A 21,449-nucleotide genomic window follows, 5' to 3' on the forward strand; every position below is an offset into this window, starting at 1 on the left:
AAGGAGGCTGAGGGGAGACCTTGATCTCTACAACTCCCTGGAAGGAGGTTGGAGCCAGGTGGGAGCCAGCCTCTTCTTCTAAGTAAGAAGCAAGAGGATAAATGGCCTCAGGTTGTACCAAGAGAGGTTTAGGTTGTCTGTGAACAATTTCTCCCCCAAAGGTTCATCAAGGCCTGGCCCAGGCTGCCCAGGGCAGTGCTGGAATCCCCATCCCTGGAGGGATTTCAGAGCTGTATAGCTGTGGGGCTATGGGACATGGTTTAGTGGTGACCTGGCAGTGCTGGGGTAATGGTTGGAGTCTATCATCTTAGAGATCTCTTCTAACCAAAACAATTCTATGACATAAGCTCCAAAAGTGGCCATTCTTAATCCTGGTCATTCCTTAGTCCTTACCAATATTCCAATACTCTGTGGTCTGAGGTTGGTCAAAATTGGTTAGATCTTTAGGTGATTTATGCGAGATGCAAACATTCCCTATTCTAAAGAGGGGAGCAGAGGCTTTCTGACGGGGCTGGAGGACACTACTGAGCGCATAGGCAGGCACAGCTGAGCTGAAGAGCTGCAGCTCCTGAAGCAGAGGGTGTCATGCTGCTGCTGGGGATGGGGAGCAGAAGAGGCCAAGAGCCATACACTTTAACAGTAGGCTTCACTGCTGAGCTGAATCTCTGGCTAGAAACATGCCTCTCCCAATCTGCCAGAGGTTGAGTGCATCAATTAGGTGATATTTAATTAGCAGCCAGAAGCGCCGAACTGGGAGATGCTGATTGGATGAAACCCATTCCCTTTTACTTCTCTGCAATGGTTTCTGGCTCCCTGAGCCCAGCTTCCTTTACTTTCCTTCAGTGGCAGTGCTGTGTGATCACTGCTTCGTGATGCTGCAAACCAGGGCTGCTTTTATTGATTTAAAATGGGCCAATAAAGATTTATGCTGCTTTGGTGGACAGAGCAGAGCTTCCCACTCTGCTTTTACAGAGACTTAACTGAAGGAAAGCATGAAACAGGGGCTCTGCATCTGGGGCTGAGGGAGAGGGGATAAAAGGGGCATGGCACTTCAACAGGTATCCTGATTTTGTCTGGAGAAAAAGTTTCCAGTTTCTTTTTCCTCTGAATGTAAAATTACCAATTTAATTGGGACCAATCTAGCATGATTGCTTTTATTTTAGAGCATCACGATGATGAATCATGCTGAGATAATTGGCTTGAATAAACTGTCCCTACCTATGCAAATAAAAGGGGGGGGGGGGGGGGGGTAGGGGGGAATGGAGCTATTCTGAACATGTGGTGTTTAGGCAGGAGGGAAAAAAGCTCACAGTGCTGCTGAGGATGAAGGCTAAGATTAGTGCTCATCAGCAGCATCTATCAAGGCTTCTTAGGGGTTTATTTTTTTACTTCACGTGAAAAATGTGCCAAACAATCTCATCTTTTAGGAAGACTCCACAGTGCTGTAACTGCAACCAACTTTGTTGAGCACTGAGGAAATCCAGAGTAACTTCTGGATATGCTGCAGCTGACCTGGCCTTGTGCAGCTGTTGATAACAGAATCCCAGAATGGCTCAGGCTGGAAGGGACCTCAGAGCTCATCTGCTCCAACCTCCACACCATGCCCAGGGACACCTCTCAGCTAGACTCAGCTGCTCATGGCCCTCATCCAGCTTGGCCTGCAACACCCCCAGCAAAGAGGCAGCCACAGCCTCCCTGGGCAGCCTGGGACAGACTCTTAGCACCCTCACACTGAAGAATTTCTTCCTCAGCTCCACTCTAATCCTACTCTGCCTCAGCTCCAAAACATTCCCCCTTGGCCTGGCTCCAGACACCTTCAGCAGAAGTCCCTCTGCAGCCTTCCTGCAGGATCCCTTCAGGCACTGGCAGGCAGCTCTGAGGTGCCCCTGGAGCCTTCTCCTCTGCAGGCTGCACACCCCCAGCTCCCTCAGCCTGTGCTCACAGCAGAGCTGCTCCAGCCCTTGGAGCATCCTTGTGGTTATTATCTGTGGGAGAATTCCAGTGGAGAAACACTGCTGGAAGTTTAGCCTATGGAGATTTGCTCTTCAAGGTTGAAATTTTGGAGGAGTCTGTTTATGAAGTTTAAGGAAATTTGAGGCATTTTAATCAGAAAATATTACTATAATTTGTTAAGTTTTGTTTAGCAGCACACTGCAACTTACTGCGTCAGTCTGCTGAGAGGTGAGAGTGCTCCCAGGCACACATCTCCTTTCTCCTTTCTTCCACTCATCAGGGGTTTCATGTCACACTAGATGATGAAATTTAAGAAGAAATCTGTTACAGAGTAATCATCAAGACCATTAAATTATAATTGGAAGTGAAAGATTGGAGGTAAAAACAAACCTTCAGAATAATTAAGTCTCATTGAATAAGTGCAGAGCAGTGGCTGTGTGCACAACTTCTGAAATCATTTTAGCTCCACCATGTTGTTAATATTAGAAATACTTGGCTAGGAGACAGAAAAGTTGCTCTGTGCATTATGAAGCTAATGAGTGAGAATCACAGACTGGTTTGGGTTGGAAGTGACCTCCAGAGATCATCCAGCTCAACCCCCTGCCAGAGCAGAGTCACCCAGAGCAGGGCACACAGAAACACATCCAGGTGGGGCTGGAAAGTCTCCAGAGAAGAAGGCTCCAAAACCTCTCTGGGCAGCCTGCTCCAGGCTCCAGCACCCTCACAGGGACAAAGAGAGGCAATGCCATTCTGGAGTGTAGTAGAAGGGCTGTGGTTAGTAGATCGAGAGAGGTTCTCCTTCCCCGGGTCAGGCCATATCCAGAGTACTGTGTCCAGTTCTGGGCCCCTAAGTTCAAGAGGGACATAGAACTTCTTGAGAGAGTCCAGCACAGAGCCCCAAAGATGCTGAAGGGAATGGAACATCTCTGTTATGAGGAGAGCCTGAGGGAGCTGGGGCTGTGCTGCTGGGAGGAGACTGAGAGGTGACCTCAGCAATGGTTACAAAGATGTGCAGGTGAGTGCCAGGAAGCTGGAGCCGGCTCTGCTGGGTGATGCCCAGTGACAGCACAAGGGCAATGGTGGAAGCTGAGGCATAGGAAGTTCCATGGAAACATGAGGAGGAATTTTTTCCCTGTGAGGGTGTCAGAGCACTGGAACAGGCTGCCCAGGGGAGTTGTGGAGTCTCCCTCACTGGAGATATTGAGCATGTGTTCCTGTGTGCCCTGCCCTGGGTGATGCTCCTCTGGCAGGGAGGTTGGACTGGATGAGCTTTGGAGGTCCCTTCCAGCCTCTGACATTCTGTGATTCCATGATTCCTCCCTGCCCAACTCTCCAGCCTGTTCAGGTCTGGCTGAATGGCAGCACAGCCTGAGAGGTGTCAGCCACTGCTCCCACTGTTTCCATACCTGGGAAACGTCCTCAGTAGCTGACAAATGATTGCTATTAAAGAGAGCAGGTACTTCTGGTGATTATTTCTTTGCACAATGCAGGAGAGTCCTAGAGGCTTATAATAGGTTTATTTTTTGTTAATAACACTAAAGAGCAGATTTGAATCCTTAGCAGTGATCAAGTGATACTGGCAGATGGTAAGGTGATAAATGAAGTCTGCAAGGAGAGCTGTCGCTCTGAGCCAGCAGTCCCAACAAAGATCAGATTAAAATAGCTTAGATAGAAAACACAACCAAAAAAAGACATGAGTGTGGATGGATGGATGAAAAAGGATGAGTGAGAGTTAGCAGTAAATGAAAGGGGAGAAGCAGGAACTAGGATAAACAGCAAAAACCAGAGCAATAAATGGCCAGGAACTGGCTGGGTTTGGTATTAGCCTCATGCAACAGCAATATTACCTGTCCAGGAGCTGGCAAGGGGACCATGAATAGTGTCCATCTGTGACAACTTCACAAGTTGTCACAGCTCTCTGGAGAAATATGGATGTGGTTGTGATGTTTGGGTTTGTAAGGAATCATAGAAACATAGAATCAAGCAGGTTGGAAGAGACCTCCAACATCATCCAGTCCAGCCTATCCCCCAGCCCTATCCAGTCAACTAGACCATGGCATTAAGTGCCTCATTGAGTCAGGAGTCAGGATAGACATGTGAATGTGAGGAGCAAAGCCTGCTGTGGAGCTGTGGTTGCTGTCCCACAGAGGGAGGCCATGGTTGAGTGTTTTGGAGGTGTTGGGAGACTGGAGGAGTTGGCTGCAGTGTCTTGGGTGCAGAACTTGTAGTGATCACATTATATAGATTTTTACTTACTATTTCTTTCCATTCTTTCCTCTTTTTTCTGCCTTTCTTTTTGTTGTTGTTGTTCTTCTTTTGCCTCCACCAGCAGGGAAGCCAGGAAGAAGAACTAAGAGCCTTTAATCTTCTCAGCTTGTGTGATGTTTCTCCTCACACTCTGAGCTCTAGCATAGCTTGTCCTTAGACTGTTTGCAGACCACATGTGCTATGGGATTATCTATCCCAGCAGAAGGGATGCCTGTGGAAGGGCAGATCAGCTGAAGTTGTGCTAGCTCCTCAGCAGCAATAGCTGAAGGCTGGTGAGACTGAAGAGTTATCTTTGGGGCACAGAGCTGTGCTCCTCAAGCCTTGTGCCCGAAGACAAGTGTCAGTGTAATTAGAGGGCCAGCATCTCATTAACAAAGTTGAGCTGATGGATGTGGTGCCCCTGGAGGGATAAAAGCTGTTTGGATATACCTGGGGCTCACTCCTGTGTTTTGTGCAGCCAAACAGGGAAATATTTTGCTGCCTCTAAGAGGGTGGAGGCAGCCAATGCAAACTGGGGGCTCTGTGTGGGAAGGGGTCATGAAATAAAACATGAAGTGTGGTGGCTGAGCCCTACCGCAGTTTGTGTGTTCCTCTCAGCTCTGCCAGAGCTGCTCATTTTCAGTGTGTGCCTGAAAGACCCAGGATAGCTGTCTGCAGGCTCCAGGAGCCTGGCTAGACAGTTGGGTGTGTTCTGTGACCAAGCAGCATCACAGACACTGGAAGAAATGATTTTTATTATTAGCTCTGCTTATTGTTTGAAACCAAAGAATCATTTCCCTCTTTATTCAGCAGACAGCTCTATTTTTCTCTTTCTTTTGAGAGACCAAATGACTCAAGAGCTGCAACAAATATTGAAGGTTTAGAATTCATAAGGCAGTTTGTGAAAGTATCTCTCCGAATGTATAAATCATATTGGCCATTTAAAAGATTTTGCTCTAACAACTGGAAATAAATTTGAGTCTGAGGTGGTTTTCAAGGACTGTGAACAACAAAATCACTGCACAAAATACTGCTGCTGCTCTTTGCAGCAGCTCAATGTACCGAGGGGAGAACAATTGATTGAGAACCCCAAATGTACAATGTCCTCCTTCAAATCAATGGAGGAATTGCTGAAGATGTCATCATTAAATACAGGAGGGGATATTACTGGGCCAGCAAAGGTGGTTTTATACCTTTTTGCACTCTTTTCTTCCAGTTGACTTAAACCAGCTCTTGTGTGTGTGAGCATCGCTCATCTGAATTGGTGGCAGCACCCAGCAGCTCCCGCTGGAGCAGGGGAAGCTGTGTTCTGGATGCAGCAACAGCACAAGTGATTGCTGCCCATCAGAGTCCTGAACAGTGTGACAGTTCACAGCATGGTGGGAGTGGAAGGGACCACCAGAGATCATCATCAGAGGAGGCTGCAGGGACACCTAATAGCAGCCTACCAGGACCTGGGGGGACTATAAGATGGCTGCAGAGAGACTATCTGCAAAAGCTTGCAGGGACAGGATGAGGGCAGTGGCTTCAAACTAGAGTAGAACAGATTTAGTTTGGCTGTTGTGAGCAAATTCTTTATTATGAGGGTGGTGCAACTCTGCAACAGGCTGCCCAGGAGGGTGGTTGGGCTCCAATCCCTGGATACATTCAACCTGAGGCTGGACAGGGAGCTGGGTAACTTGGTCTAGTGGAGGATGTCCTTGCTGACTGCAGAGGGGGTTGGACTAAATGACTTTTGGAGGTCACTTCTAACCCAGAGCATTCTGTGATTCTATGATTCTGTTTAGTCCAACCCCTCCTGCTAATGCAGGTTTGCCTTGGAACACAATGTCCAGGGAGGTTTTGGAAGTGGTGAAAGCCCTGTCCCTGAGGACATTCAAAGTCTGTCTTGATAGGGCTCAGAGCAACCTGCTCTAGTTGATGATGTCCCTGTTCACTGCAGGGAGATTGGACTAGATGATCTCTGGAGGTCCCTGCCAACCCATTCTACAGTGGTCAAGTATGTTGTCCAAGCAGTCCCTCCCGTGCTACTCCTCAGAGGTTTTTTGCATGCCATGTGGAAGGAAAGCACAAGTTGAGAACCATAAGCCAGAAGAGGCTGTGAAGCAAGCTAAAGTGATGGTCATGGCTCAGCCAAGAGTCAGCGTTTGGGTCTCTCAGGTTGTTTTGCTTGGTTGTAGCACAGTGGAAGGGAGCTCAGATGAAAAGTACTGGCACTGAAGCTGTTCATTGCCAGGAGATGATGCCCTGAAGCTTTATGCCCACTGGAAGGTGGAGCTGAGTGACAACCTAACAGCAGCCAATTAGGTCAACCAGCAGGTTTTCATTTGCTTGTTTTAGGCAGCCTTTAAAAGAGGTTGGGAGGGAAGAGAGATTGCTTCAGGTGGAAACTGTAATTTGGGGCACTGCAGGAACATGGTAGAAGTGAACTCCATCAGCAATGTTGCTGGTAAGGAAGGGGTTGATTCTTAACTGAAAGTGGTAATGAACTGGAGGGAAAAAGCCAAACAAATTTGGGATGGAATCTTCAGATACTCCCAGGAAATGCAGAAAACCAGATGAGCCTGGAAGGAAGGACAGACTGAGGGAGGGAAGAAGGGAGAATAGAAAAGTAGGTGAGGAGAGAATTGAGGTTGCTGGAGTGACAACCACTAAAACAGGGCTGTTAGCCAAGACCTCCCACTGTGTGATAGCTGAGAGTTTTCTAGAGCAGGAGATGTTGTTCTTGCACATCTTGCAAGACCAGCCTGAGAGCCTGCAGAGGAGCAGCCCCAGAGGGGGATCTGAGCAATGCTCAACAAGAGATAAAGGAGCTGTGGGGGGCAAGAGGCTGGGCCCAGAATCTTGTCAGTGGTGCCCAGTGACAGGACAAGGGGCAATGGGCAAAAGCAGAACCCAGGAAGTTCCATGTGGAAGTGAGGAGAAACTTGTTTGATGTGAGGGTGCTGGAGCTCTGGAGCAGACTGCCCAGAGAGGCTGTGCAATCTCCTTGTCTGGAGAGCTTCCAGCCTGCCTTGGGCACTGTGCTGCTGGGCAAGCTGCTGTGGGTGCCCTGCTTTAGCAGGGAGGTGGGACAGGATGATCTCCAGAGATCCCCTCCAACTCCCACCATGCTGGGATTCTGGTATCTGTATCTGCCACTGCTTACCACTGTGCCATGGGGTTGTAGAGGAGCCTCAAAGCAGGCAACTTGGAAACACCACGTTCTTTCACCCTTGTTGTCATCATCACAAGGAGGAAAATCCTGAACCACTAGAGAGTAAAAGTGAAAAAGAGGAGAAAGTTGCTAATTTTATCCTTCACTCTGTGAGTCTGTGTGGGACAGACTAAACCCAGGATGCCAAGAAGAGCCTGAGGCTTTTCCAGTGCATGAGAAATGCCTGCTGAACAATTTGAATTTCAGCAGATAAAGGTTTTTTCCCCACTGGTGTTACCTCTCTAAAGGTAAGTCAGCTCCTCCCTGTCTTCCTCTTGATGTCAGTTCTGATCAGTGAGGATTTCTTCCTCTTACCTAAAGCAGCTCCCCAAAACATTGGTCCTTTTTCACAGAGACAGATTTGCAGCCACTTACAGCAGTCCCAGTGGGCTGCAGGCATTCATGCAGCACTGCAGCTCCACACCCAGAACTTGGGCCATCAATAACCCAGGAGCACGGAGTTCTCTCCACAGTTTTTCTGTGCCTTAGTCATTAAGAGCACTTAATAAGCAATTTGTCAAGTCTGGTAGTTAAAATTAGCCACCTTCAGAATGGATGAAGGAGATGCTCAGAGGATGTTGTCCTTGCACAGGACAAAATAGCTGTTTTGGAAAGGGAGGGACTGTGAGGAGGGAGCAAGTCTGGCATTTTAAATGAATCTAATTGTTGGTTGCAAGCAGGACCTGTGTCCTGTGAGTCACATTAAATGATCATAGGACCATAGAATGCTTTCAGTTGGGAGAGGCCTCTAGAGCTCATCCAGTTCAACCTGAATTAGTTGGGGCAATTAATGAGGCAGGGATTATAAAATACATGGTTGTTTTCTTTCCAAAAAAGCCCTCCCCACTACCTCCATACAAACCAGTTCAGTTTGGCTTCTAGTTCAGCTGGGGAAATCTTCACAAGGATGCCTATAGGCGATAATTGAGGAGAATCAGAACATTGGAAAGCTTTAGCCACAAACTGGCTTTGCCACACTTACAAATAGGCAGCCTGCAGCCCTAGGGAAAGTCTGTGCTACTCACTGCAGGGGAGCAGAAATGTCAAGATAGTCCTGACCAGGATCAGGTCAGAGATCACTTGCATCTTTCCCAGCACCCTGATAGAGCTTGGGAAGATCTAGAAGCCTCTCAACAGCTACCAAGATGCAGAGCAGTTCCATGGAAACATCAGGAGGGCTTTTTTTTTCCTGGGAGGGTGACAGAAGACTGGAAAAGGCTGCTCAGGGAGGTGGTGGAGTCTCCCTCTCTGTAAATATTCAAGACTCACTTGGATGTGTTCCTGTGTGATCTGCTGTAGGTGACCCTGCTCTGGCAGGGGGTTGGACTGAATGAGCTTTGGAGGTCCCTTCCAGCCCCTTGCATTCTGTGATTCCATGTGAGCATGTGCATGTGAGCACCCAGAAGACACAGAATACAGGAATTTGCACCATTTCTCCTGTTTGGTTCCAAGTTAACCCTCAGGACTGTTAACTGAGGCCATTTGCTTTCCAGCTGTGTCTGTGTGGATGTACTGTGCCACTACAATGGCTGCACATGATGCTCTAGAAGGTCTCTTCCCACCAGAATGGTTCTGTGATCCTGTTCCTCCATGAAAATATTTCAGCTACAGCACTGAATAAATCACATTTTGCCCAAGAAGGGAAAACAGGAACAGGCTTTTGTATGACTTCTATTACAAATATTAGTGGAACAGAGGAGATCTCCTTTCTGGTTGTGCTTTGCAGCCTCTTCTTTGGCTTTTGTATCACTTCTGTTACAAATATTAGTGCAGCAGAGGAGATCTCCTTTCTGGTTGTGCTTTGCAGCCTCTTCTTTGGCTTTTGTATCACTTCCACTAACAAATATTAGTGCAACAGAGAAGATCTCCTTTCTGGTTGTGCTTTGCAGCCTCTTCTTTGGCTTTTGTATAATTCCCACTAAAAATATTAGTGCAACAGAGGACATTCTCCTTTCTGTCTGTGCTTTGTGACTAATGTGTTGGAATGTGACTCACAGGTCTCTGACACTGCCACTTGGTTTTTTTTCCCTATGGATTTCAATAGGATCCAAGATTTAGATCCTTAGAAACCAACTTGTGAGACTCTCTCAAATAAAAAGAAGTGATTCTTCTTAGCTATGAAGTCCATCTTCTTCTGCTACTATTGCCAAGGGTAGAACATAATGTCCTGCTGCTCAGGCACTCCTCTCTGTGGTCTGCTTTCCCCTCTCTGAGGCTGCAATGTGCCTTCTGAGTGATGCCTGTCAATTGTCTCCAGGCTGCTTTGTTGGCTGACTCACAAAATGCTGCTGCAGGGGCGAATACAAAAGCACAGTGACTAATGGCATTGATGGGAAACAAGGCCAAGGAACAGTGTCTGGGAAATAAAGCTGGACAGCCAAATCCCCTAGGAATTGGCTAACTGCATTTGCAGGAGGGACATAGAATCATAGAATGGTTTAGGTTGAAAGGGATCTCAAAGCTCAGCCAGTTCCAACTCCCCCACCATAGGCAGGGACACCTCCCACTAGAAAAGTTCACTCAGGTCCTCATCTAACCTGGTCCTGAACACCTCCAGGGAGGTTGTGGATCACAGAATCACCTCCCTGGGCAACCTGTGCCAGTGTCTCACCACCCTCACTGCAAAGAGCTTCTTCCTACCATCCAGTTTCAATCTCCTCTCTGCCAGTTTAAACTCATTGCTCCTCATCCTGTCCATGTTTGGCTCTTACATATATCCCTGCCAAATCCAAGTTTCTCTTTATCTCTGGGAACTGGACTAGATGATCTTTTGAGATCCCTTCCAGACCCTGACATTCTGTGAGTTATTTTGTTGGGGTGGATATTTGGAACCATCTCATATTGCCACATCTGGAGGCCTTTTCCTTTTTCCTTCCATCCATCTTTTGTTTGAGTCTGATTAGGAGCTTCCTTTTGTTCTGATTTTATACTCTTTCCCCCAAGAAAGTTATTACATCTGCTTTTGTTTTCTCTCTATCATTTTCCTAAGCTAATCTCCCTCTTTTCTCTCAGTTAGTTGCTGTCTTTGTTATCCAGGCTCGTTGTTGTCTCTGTCTTCATTTCCAAGCCTTCCTTTATCTCATTTTCCTTGAGAACTGATCATTTTTGGCTACAGTTTTGAAGCTGTGTCTATTTTTTTGCTTATTTTTGTATTACCATGACAAATCTTTTCTCTTTGGTGGTGTCCCCTTAGCAGAGAGAGCATATTGTTACCTTTATTTCTGCCCATCTCAAGTGGGCTTCAGGATAAGCTGCCCACAGTCCTTCTGAGTGACCTCTTAGTCACACTTGCCATTTTAGGCTTTAATTGTCCATGTGGAAACAGCATTCATGAAGTCACAGAATCATGGAAACATTCAGGCCCCTCAGGATCACCAAGCCCAACCCATATCCCTACTCCACAAAGCTCATCCTTAAACCATTTCCCCAAGCACCACATCCAAGCGACCTCTAAACACAGCCAGGGTTGGTGACTCCACCACCTCCCTGGGCAGCACATTCCAGTGCCTGGATGATTAACAACAACAGAATTCATTTTGTGCCCAAATTTTAACTCTTCCCATTTCACACCATTGGTTATTACAGCCCTTGGTAGCTTCTGCAGCTTTCGTGTGCTGTTAATAAGAAGGTCCCACACGAGCCAGTATGGACTCTCTCCTCTTCCAGCTGGAGGGAAGAGAGTTGTTGGAGGAGAGCAGTTGGGTTGGACTTGCCCAGTAATTAGCTGCATTTTCTGGGCACCACGTTGTGAAGCTTTGTAGCCAGGTGGGGTTGGTCTCTTCTGCCAGGCAACCAGCAACAGAACAGGGGGACACAGTCTCAAGTTGTGCCAGGGGAGGTCTAGGCTGGATGTTAGGAGGAAGTTCCTCACAGAGAGAGTGATTGGCATTGGAATGGGCTGCCCAGGGAGGTGGTAGAGTCACCATCCCTGGAGGTGTTGAAGCAAAGCCTGGATGAGGCACTTAGTGCCATGGTCTGGTTGACTGGACAGCGCTGGGTGCTGGGCTGGACTGGATGATGTTGGAGGTCTCTTCCAACCTGGTTGATTCTATGATTTTTAGGGCCAGTACAATAGGTGTGAGGGAACACACCCAGCTCTCCCTTCCTCACTGCAAGCTGCTCTGCAGTCATTCCCAGCAGGAGCCTGCTCTTCTTGCAGAGCTGTGTGTGGAGGAGAGATCATTTCTTACCACCAGCCTGCCTAAGCCACGCAGCCACATCTGCTCTATATAACAAGGCAGCATATCTTAGGTGCCATTAACAAGCTCTAGAGGAGGCTGTGCTGCCAGACCTGAGGGGTGCTCGCACCACTTCTGACAGGATTAACAGCGTGGGGAGATTGGGCTCCCTGCATTGATCAGCAGGTTGATAGGAGAGCTGCCATGGCAACGGGGGCAATATATTATTTTCATCTATCAATCATCTCTCAGGGCTTGACTGGGAGGTGTTGAGGCTGCAAAGGCTTTGAGTCGGTGCTTTAAGGCAGGGTGTTCAGCACGGACTTAAAATGTAATTGCATTGTGCTTTGCCCCTTGAACTCTGGCATGTCCCATGGTACAGCTCCTTTCCATCCTAGTCTGCCATCAACGTGTCTCACAAAGACTCCTCTGCAAACTTACAGCCACCGAGGCAGGAGGTAGGACTCCTACAGCCCAAGAAGGGGCTGAAGTCTGGGAAAGACCTGTCAGGAGTGTAAAGGGTTTTCTCATCAAGCTGACAGGTGAAGGCTCTGTTCAGTATGACAGCTCCTTCAGAAAAAACCCCATTAATTAACACCTGTCAGCCGTGACAGGCAGAGGTAATTCCCACTCCAACAGGTCTTTGTGTGTGCCAAACGCATCCTCCTTATTCCCTTGACAGCTGGACCATGAAATCTAATTCTGCCAGGACAGAAGATGGGCTTGCTCTTTGCATCTGGTTTCTGAGTGCATCAAAACGAGCAGAATGTGCCTGCAGACAGAGGAGGGAAGTGTCTGCAAAGCACCCAGGGCACACAAGTGGTCCTCTCAGCACAGGGGAGAGAGCAAGCAGGAACAAGTAATTAATTGCAAACAGCAAATTGGTCTCACAGGACAAGTTTTGAGGTCACAGCAAATAAATAAATAACAGGATTAAACCCAAACCAAAACAAATAGCTTTATTGATGGTTAGCTGACTTGAGGTGATAAATAAGTGAGTGCTTGAGAGACAACAGAAAATAATACCTGCTGTTCATCCTGTGCAGTATTTATGATTTGTGAAATCAGCAGTGGAGATGAGTAAACACTGAGCAGTCCTTCACAGAGGGGTGGTGGAAGTCACTGTCCTGGTAAAAGAAACTGCTTCTTTCTTCTGAAGTGGGAAGAGGCAGAGAGGTTTTGTGCAGGCACAGTGAGCAGCACTAGGGCAAGCAGCAGTGGTTCTGAACTAGAGCAGGGCAGGTTTACATTGGACTTTGGGAAGAAGTTCTTTACCATGAGGGTGGTGGAACGCTGGGACAGGCAGCCTGGGGAATGCCTCATCCCTGGAGACGTGCGAGGTTGGGTTTGATCGGGCTCTGAGCAACCTGATCTAGTTGGGGATGTGCCTGCTCACTGCAGGGCTGTTTGGGCTAGCTGGCTTTAAAGGTCCCTGCCAAGCCAATGTATTCTGCGGTTCCAGGATGGAGAGTGATGTCAGTAGTGATTCAGGCCTTGTAATGACAGGATGAGGAGTAATGGGTTTAAACTGGCTGAGGGGAGATTGAAACTGGATGTTAGGAAGAAGGTGTCTCCAGTGAGGGTGGTGAGACACTGGCACAGGTTGCCCAGGGACGTTGTGGCTGCTCCCTCCCTGGAGGTGTTCAAGGCCAGGTTGGCTGAGGCCTTGAGTGACCTGTTCTAGTGGGAGGTGTCCCTGCCTATGGTGGGGGGGTTGGAATTGGCTGAGCTTTGAGGTCCCTTCCAACCTAAACCATTCTATGAGCCTGCCTTAGCAGAAAGGAGCCTCTCTAGTCTCCCCCTAGTGGGCAGGCAGCGCATTGCACTGCAAGGTTCTCTCTCCAAAAGCTCCAATCGATGTTTGTGTCTTGCTAGTTTTGCTTGGCTGTTTAAATTGCCTGTTTCCTCTGTAAATACCCACAACCCTGCCACTGAACCTTACAAATAAGTTTTTCTGGTGAGATTTAATCATATTTTTTAACGTTTCATAGTTTATTCATAGTTTTGCCTGGTCATTAATATTAATGATTGTAATCATAAATGTAATGAATCCTTATTACATCAACCACAAATGCAAATGTCCCACCAGTTGCTGAGCAAATTAGCTGCCCACTGCTGAGGTCTATGTAGTTGGTCTTGGTGGGGCAGGATTGTCCTCCCTGAAGCAGATATTGTGTGTGCTAGACACAGGAGAGCTTCAGGACATTGTGAAGTAGCTACTGGAGCTGGTACTGGCTTCCCAAGACTTAATTATCTTTGCTGCTTTATAGGCACTAACATTTTCCCTGAGACAACTTGGTCAGGCATGCATTTTGGAATGCCTCCAGCTCCTGTTTCAATCCCTGATGTGCAGTGGAGCACATGCTCCTGGATCTCTTAAAGGACAAGAATAGCATGAGGGCTGCAACCACACAGGTTTGTTACAGGAACAGAGCGAGGAGCTGCAGCAGCCCAGGCATAAGCACCATTGCACCACTGATGCAGCTCAACTTCATATTTCAGGAGTGATGGTGTAAGGAATTGGCACTAATAGTGCTGGGAAATTCAGGGATCTTACTGCAACAGAGCTAATGCTGACTCTGAAAGGAGAGGTCTTCACCTCACTGGCAACAAGGCTCTCCAGAGGAATTTATTTTGGAAAGAAGGTGGTGTAGGGGAATAAGTGTTGTGGCCAGTTCTGGGCTCCCCAGTTCAGGAAAGACAGGGAACTATTGGACAAGCTCTGTTGGAGGCTACAAAGATGTTGAGGGATTGGAGCATCTCTGTGAGGAGCAAATGCTGGCATCCCTGGGGCTGTTGAGCCCAGAGAAAAGCAGCCCCAGGGGGCATCTGAGTAATGCTCAGCAAGAGCTAAAGGCTGGAGAACAAGAGGTTGGGGGTAGACTCTTGCTCGTGTTAGGGCAACAATCAATGGGCACAACTGGAACACAAAAGCCTCTGTCTGAATAGGAAGATCAGCTTCACTGTGAGGATGCTGGAGGCCTGGAGCAGGCTGTTGTAGGTTGTGGAGTCTCCTTGTCTGGAGAGATTCCAAACTCCCCTGGGCAAGCTGCAGTGGTTGCCTTGCTTTAGCAGGGGGGTTGGACTGGGTGATCTGCAGAGGTCCTGTCCAGCCTAACCAAGCTGGGATTCTATGAAAATGGTGTAGCAGATTGAGAAAGGTTTCTTCAGGTGTAATTGCAAAGTAGCTTTCTGCTTCCTGTCTTCCCTGCAGCTCCCTGGTGTCCTTCCTCCTCCATTTCTCGACCTGCAGCTCTGTATTGGTGCTTCATGGACAGCTGCTCCGATTGCACATGGTGCCTGTGACAAAGCTAATGATATCACGGTGAGTTACTCCTACAAGGCAGCTGATGCTGCATTTGATAGGGGTTTCTTTTCCCTACTTTATCAGCAAATACCAATCCCATCTGCTCTTGCACCTGCCAGCTCAGACACCAGCATTCCCTCTGCCACACCATTCCACTTTTCCTCCCCTCCTTGATTATTTCTCCAGCTTCCATGTTTTGCCAGCCCTAACTTTGTCATATTCTGTAAGATAGCAACTTCCCACTTTGTATTTTAGTCTCCTGGTGCTGAGATTGTGGCAGCACACATACCTTGTGTCTGGCAGTTGTCAGTGTGCTGCTGCCTGCCTTGATGGATGGATCTTTATCTCTTGTAATTTGTCCTCTCTTGCTCAGATTCTCTGCCCTGCTCTTTTCACGAGCAGGAGAGATTGGCTACTGCTCTCCCATAAAAACAGTTTATATATCAATCAAGGCTGTCTGTGAATTTGCTCTTAACATCTGTGGAGAGTGCAATGTGTTAGGATGTTGGAAGGCTGCATAAAACTGCAGAAAAGTTTGTTCCTACCTACAGTCTATAAATATCCATTCTATAATCCAGAATTTACAGGGCTGCCTCTGTGCTGCAGAAGAGGTAAGTTACAGCAGCAACACCAAGCTGTGTGGGGTGGCTGACAGCTGGAGGGAAAGATCCATCCAGAGGGACCTGGACAGGCTGCAGAGCTGGGCCCAGGTCAACCTCATGAATCATAGAATCGTAGAATCAACCAGGTTGGAAGAGACCTCCAAGCTCATCCAGTCCAACCTAGCACCCAGCCCTATCCAGTCATCTAGACCATGACACTAAATGCCTCATCCAGGCTTTTCTTGGACACCTCCAGGGACAGTGACTCCCCATTCCCACGGCAAATCACTCTGTCTGGTAAGAACTTCCTCCTAACATCCAGCCTGTACTTCCTCCAGTTCAACAAGACCAAGTGCACAATCCTGCAGCTAGGCTGGGGCAGTCCCAGAGACCAATGTATGCTGGGCAGTGCCTGGCTTCAGAGCAGCTCTGGGGAGAGGGACTTGGGGATGCTGGTGGATGAGAAGCTCAGCATGAGCCAGAGTGTGCACTGGCAGCCCAGGGAGCCAACCAGAGCCTGGGCTGCGTCCAGAGCAGTGTGAGCAGCAGGGCAAGGAAAGGGATTCTGCCCCTCTGCTCCCTCTGCTGAGACCCCACCTGCAGCACTGTGTCAAGTTCTGAAGCCCCTGGGACAGCAAAGATCTGGAGGTGCTGGACCATGTTCAGAGAAGGACCACAAGGATGATCAGAGGCATGGAGCTGCTCTGCTATGGGGACAGGCTGAGAGAGTTGGGGGTGTTCAGTCTGGAAAGGAGAAGGCTCCCAGGAGACTTTATTGTTGCCTTCCAGTGCCTGAAGGGTGCTACAAGAAAGCTGGGGCGGGACTTTTCAGGGTGTCAGATAGGGACAGGACTGGGGGAAATGGAACAAAGCTGGAAGAGGGGAGATTTAGATCAGACATTAGGAAGTTCTTCACTGTGAGGGTGGTGAGAGACTGGCATAGGTTGCACAGGGAGGGTCCATCCTTGAAGGTCTTTAAGGCCAGGCTGAATGTGACTCTGGGCAACCTGATCTAGTGTGAAGTGTCCCTGCCCATGGCAGGGGGGCTGGAACTGGATGATCCTTGAGGTCCCTGCCAGTTCTGTGATAATATTCTTGGAAGGCTTTTCCTTGTCTCTCCAGCTGGGATCTGTGTGTGTGAGTGTATGTATTTAACTTCCATATTTTTTTTTGCAGCTGCTGTTGCTATTTTAGCTAATTTTAAATCTCATTTTATTGTGTTGTAAACTTCTTTTGCTAGAAAGCTGGGTGGTTTCACTTCCTCCTGTGTGATAAATGTGTGCTAAAAAATGCAGGGCTGTGAAGGGGTGGGGGGAAATATAAATAAATAGTGTCGGATTTGCCCCCAGCCTGCTTTTCATTTTGCCTCTGCAAGCCTTTAAAAATCTCTGTAGTGTAGGCATTGATTTTGCAAGGGAAGCTTTTCAGCTGGGCTGTTTTTTGTTGCTTCAGATTCAGCTTTCAAGGACTTTCAGTTTCTGGTGGCTCAGAGAAGAAAAAGACTTCTACTAACAATCTGAAATCTCAGAAATACTAAGCAGAGTATTTAAGGCATCTGAAAGTATGGCAGAAATTCAGCCCAAACTCTGGCCAGTGAAGGTATTGAAGGACCTAGGGATTGAATTTTATGAGGAGCAGCTGTGGGAAGTGGGGTTGTTTAGAGTAGAGAAGAGGAGGCTGAGAGGAGAACTCACTGCTCCCTAAAAAGTCCTGAAAGGAAGCTGGAGCCAGGTGGGAGTTGGTCTCTTCTACCTGCTGCCAGGTGAATAGAATGAGAGAATCATAGAATCAGTCAGGGCTGGAAGGAACCACAAGGATCACCTAGTTCCAACCCCCCTGCCATGGGCAGGGACACCTCACACTAGATCAGCCTGTCCAGATCCTCATCCAGCCTGGCCTTAAACACTTCCAGGGATGGGGCCTCAACCACTTCCTTGGGCAACCTATTCCAGGCTCCATCACTCTCATGATGAAGAACTTTCTCCTCATGTCCAGTCTGCATCTCCCCACCTCCAGCTTTGCTCCATTCCCCCTAGTCCTGTCACTACCTAAAAAGTCCCTCCCCAGCTTCTTTGTAGGCCCCCTTCAGATCCTGGAAGGCCACCAGAAGATCACCTGGGAGCCTCTTCTTCTCCAGACTGAACAGCCCCAACTCTTTCAGTCTGTGCTCACAGCAGAGCTGCTGCAGCCCTCTCAGCATCCCAGTGGTCCTTTTCTGAACACACTCCAGCATCTCCACATCCTTCTTGTAATGGGGGCTCCAGAAATTATGCCAGGGGAGGTTTAGGTTGGAGATGAACAGTTTCTTTCCTGGCACAGTTGTCAAGGCTTGGAATAGGTTGCCCAATGAGATGTCCCCATCCCTGGGGTATTCAAAATATGTGTGACCATGGCACTTGGGAATGTAGTTTAGTGTCTATGGTGGTGTTAGCTTCACAGTTGCACTTGGTGATCTTAGAGAGCTTTTCCAACCAAACCAATTCAATGTTTCCATATCTCAAGTGGTAACTAAGCTTGATCTTAGTGTGAAACAACTGGGTAAGAAGCAGCAAACAGCAGGGTCTTCTCCAAGCTTGTTAGATAATGATTCATTTAAACCATGGAAAGCTGAAGAGCTCAGAAGAACCCACAAAGGAATAGCAGGAAAATGATCTTCTATTTTATGCTCATGCTTCTTTCCCATGAGCCTCCTGTGTTTGAATGGAATCATAGAATTAACCAGGTTGGAAGAGACCTCCAAGCTCATCCAGTCCAACCTAGCACCCAGCCCTATCCAGTCAACCAGACCATGGCACTAAGTGCCCCAGCCAGGCTCTGCTTGAACATCTCCAGGGATGGTGACTCCACCACCTCCCTGGGCAGCCCATTCCAATGCCAATCACTCTCTCTGCCAACAACTTCCTCCTAACATCCAGCCTAGACCTCCCCTGGCACAACTTGAGACTGTGTCCCCTTGTTCTGTTGCTGGTTGTCTGGCAGAAGAGCCCAACCCCACCTGGCTACAGCCTCCCTTCAGGTAGTTGTAGACAGCAATGAGGTCTGCCCTGAGCCTCCTCTTCTGCAGGCTGCACACCCCCAGCTCCCTCAGCCTCTCCTCATAGGGTTACTGTTGGTTTTTTCCTCTCTTCTCACAACTAAGGATTTGATTTCTCTCAGTAAAAATCAGCCAGCACAGAGGCACAGCAACAGGTTGCCCAGAGAAGCAGGGGGGGCTCCAAGCCTGGAGGTGTTCCAGGTCAGGTTGGTTAAGGCCTTGAGCAACTTGGGGTAGTGGAAGGTGTCCTTAAGAGCCCATGGTAGGGTGTTGGAACTGGATGATCAATGTAAACTGTTCCATGAGTCTCTGAAATGTGTTTTTAAAGGAGAGCACTGAGAAGTAGGAGTAAAAATAGTCAATTTTATACAATTCAGAGTTACTTGGCTGGATAGCAAAAGATGTTGGAGGCATGGTCTAGTTGACTGGCTAGGGCTGGGTGCTAGTTTGGACTGGATGAGCTTGGAGGTCTCTTCCAGCCTGGTTGATTCTATGATTCTGTGATCTAGAGGGGTGAGATGAAAAGGGTAGGAGGGTGACAGATAGAACAAGTATCTGTATTACTAAGGTTATCAAATGGGTAATGAATTGGACAGGCTGTGTGCAACACCAAGCAAGGATTTTCAGCTGCTTTAGAGATGCTCAGGGGAAAAAAATAAAAAGTGAAAAGTTGTTTAAGTTACAGAAAGGAAATAATGCTTCAGTTACTACAGCAGCACTGCTGAGTAGAGAGCTGGACCTGTTCAGATCAGAAAGAGCTAAGAGAGATGTGCATAAGCAAGCCTATTTTGGTGCTGCCTGTGCTGCAGAGTGGTGATGCTTCTCAGCCTTGCTGTGTTTCATAATTCAGGAGTCAAGGGAGACCTGAACTGAGCAGCAGCAAAACTGAAATTGATTAAAGGATAAACTTCTGCCATGGCAGCAAGAAACGGAGCAGATCGAGGTTAGAAACAAACTGATCATCATGGGCTCTAAAAGTCACCTCTGCCTCTTCCCTGGGGGTGTTGGAGGCCAGGCTGAATGGAGCCTTGAGCAGCTGAGTCTAGCTGAGAGGTGTCCCTGGGCATGGTGTGGAGGTTGGAGCAGAGGAGCTCTGAGGTCCTTTCCAACCTAAGCCATTCTGTGCTGATCCAGGACAAGCAAAAGTTCTCAGGATCGCACACAACAGCACAGATAGTCAGAGAAAGGCTCCACCACTTCTTTTCAGACCTCAGAAGTTTCTTCCAGAAGTGGTCCTGACCTCCTGACATGAGCAAGTGACTTCCAGCTGAACACAAGGTCGTTTTGGAATCCAGCTGGAAGAGACTGGATCAAGGTCCTCCATGTCCCTGGGGGTCTTCAAGAAAAGACTGGATGAGGCACTTAGTGCCATGGTCTAGTTGATTGGTTAGGGCTGGGTGCTAGGTTGGACTGGATGAGCTTGGAGGTCTCTTCCAACCTGGTTGATTCTATGATTCTATGAAGACACAAGATTACAGCTGGTGCTGTAGGTGTGGCCTCACATCCTGTCCTGCCAAACAAAGAGATCCCTGCTTTGGTGAGAATCCCAGAATGGCTCAGGCTGGAAGGGACCTCAGAGCTCACCTGCTCCAACCTCCACACCATGCCCAGGGACACCTCTCAGCTAGACTCAGCTGCTCAAGGGTCCATTCAGCCTAGCCTGCAACACCCCCAGCAAGGAGGCAGCCACAGCCTCCCTGGGCAGCCTGTGCCAGGCTCTCAGCACCCTCACACTGAAGAACCTCTTCCTCAGCTCCAGCTTCTACAGCTGCTCCTGTTTGGTGTAGTGATGGGAATTGATCTTGAGGTTCGATTGCTCCTCTAGCGAGCTAGTAACAAGGGATAAAGAGGTGCTGTGATTCCTGGTGGCTCCTTGCTGACAGCTCCTGTGGTCAATTGCTCTGTCAGATCTTGCTTACCAGATTTCCAGACTTAGCAATCAATAGAGAGTCCTGACTCATGTCTTGGTATTTTCCTGCCTGCTTCCTCCGCTTTCAGAACTCTAATTCCTCATGCTGCACTTAAAAAATTGGCTTTTTCAGAAGCCATTTCTTGAAGTGGTTGGGGTCAACATTGCTATTTGAGATCAGCCCTTGAAAGAAATCAGGTTTTAACTCCAAGTGAAAAATGCTTTGCTGATACACTGCGACGTGAGCGCTTGCAATGTATTCAGCTCCTGGTTGCAGGCTGTTCTCAAAGACTTTAGGGTTCATCCTGGATCCTCCCTAGAGACTCAGTCAAGGAAATACAGAAAATGCCACTCTGTGCTTCGTAAGTGTAGCCTAGAAGCATGTTTCAACCCAAAACTTCAATCTGTCAGAGCAGAAAAAAGCTTCACTTAAAACATTGAATCGTTTTTCTCCAAACCCAGCTGCAGATCAGTTAATTTCCCTATCAGCTTTGACTGGGCTGAGCAGATATCCACTCATTTTGGGGAGAGCTTTGTATGTTTTCAGATGTTTCTTGGCATCTTGAAAGAGACCTGTGAGTCCTGATGTGCCAGGACGACCAGGATGCAGCAGTGTGCCACTCTGGCCAAGAAGACCAGATGGTGTCCTGGGATACATTGAGAAGAGTGGGGCCAGCAGCTCAAGGGAGGTTCTCCTTCCCCTCTACTCTGTGAGGCCACATCTGGAGTATCTGGTCTATTTCTGGGCTCCCCATTTCAAGAGAGAACTGCTGGAGACAGTCCAGCAGAGGCTGCAAAGATGCTGAGGGATCAGAGTATCTCTGGGAGGAGCAAAGGCTGAGAGCCTGCAGAGGAGCAGCCCCAGAAGGCATCTGAGCAATGCTCAGCAAGAGATAATGGAGCTGTGGGGGGCAAGAGGCTGGGGCCAGACTCTTGCCAGTGGCACCTAGGGACAGGACGAGGGGCAATGGGCACAAACTGGAAGCCTGGAGGCTCCCTCTGGACATGAGGAGGAACTTGTTT

The sequence above is a fragment of the Pogoniulus pusillus genome, chromosome 13, assembly GCF_015220805.1.
Source record: "Pogoniulus pusillus isolate bPogPus1 chromosome 13, bPogPus1.pri, whole genome shotgun sequence".
NCBI lineage: Eukaryota > Metazoa > Chordata > Aves > Piciformes > Lybiidae > Pogoniulus > Pogoniulus pusillus.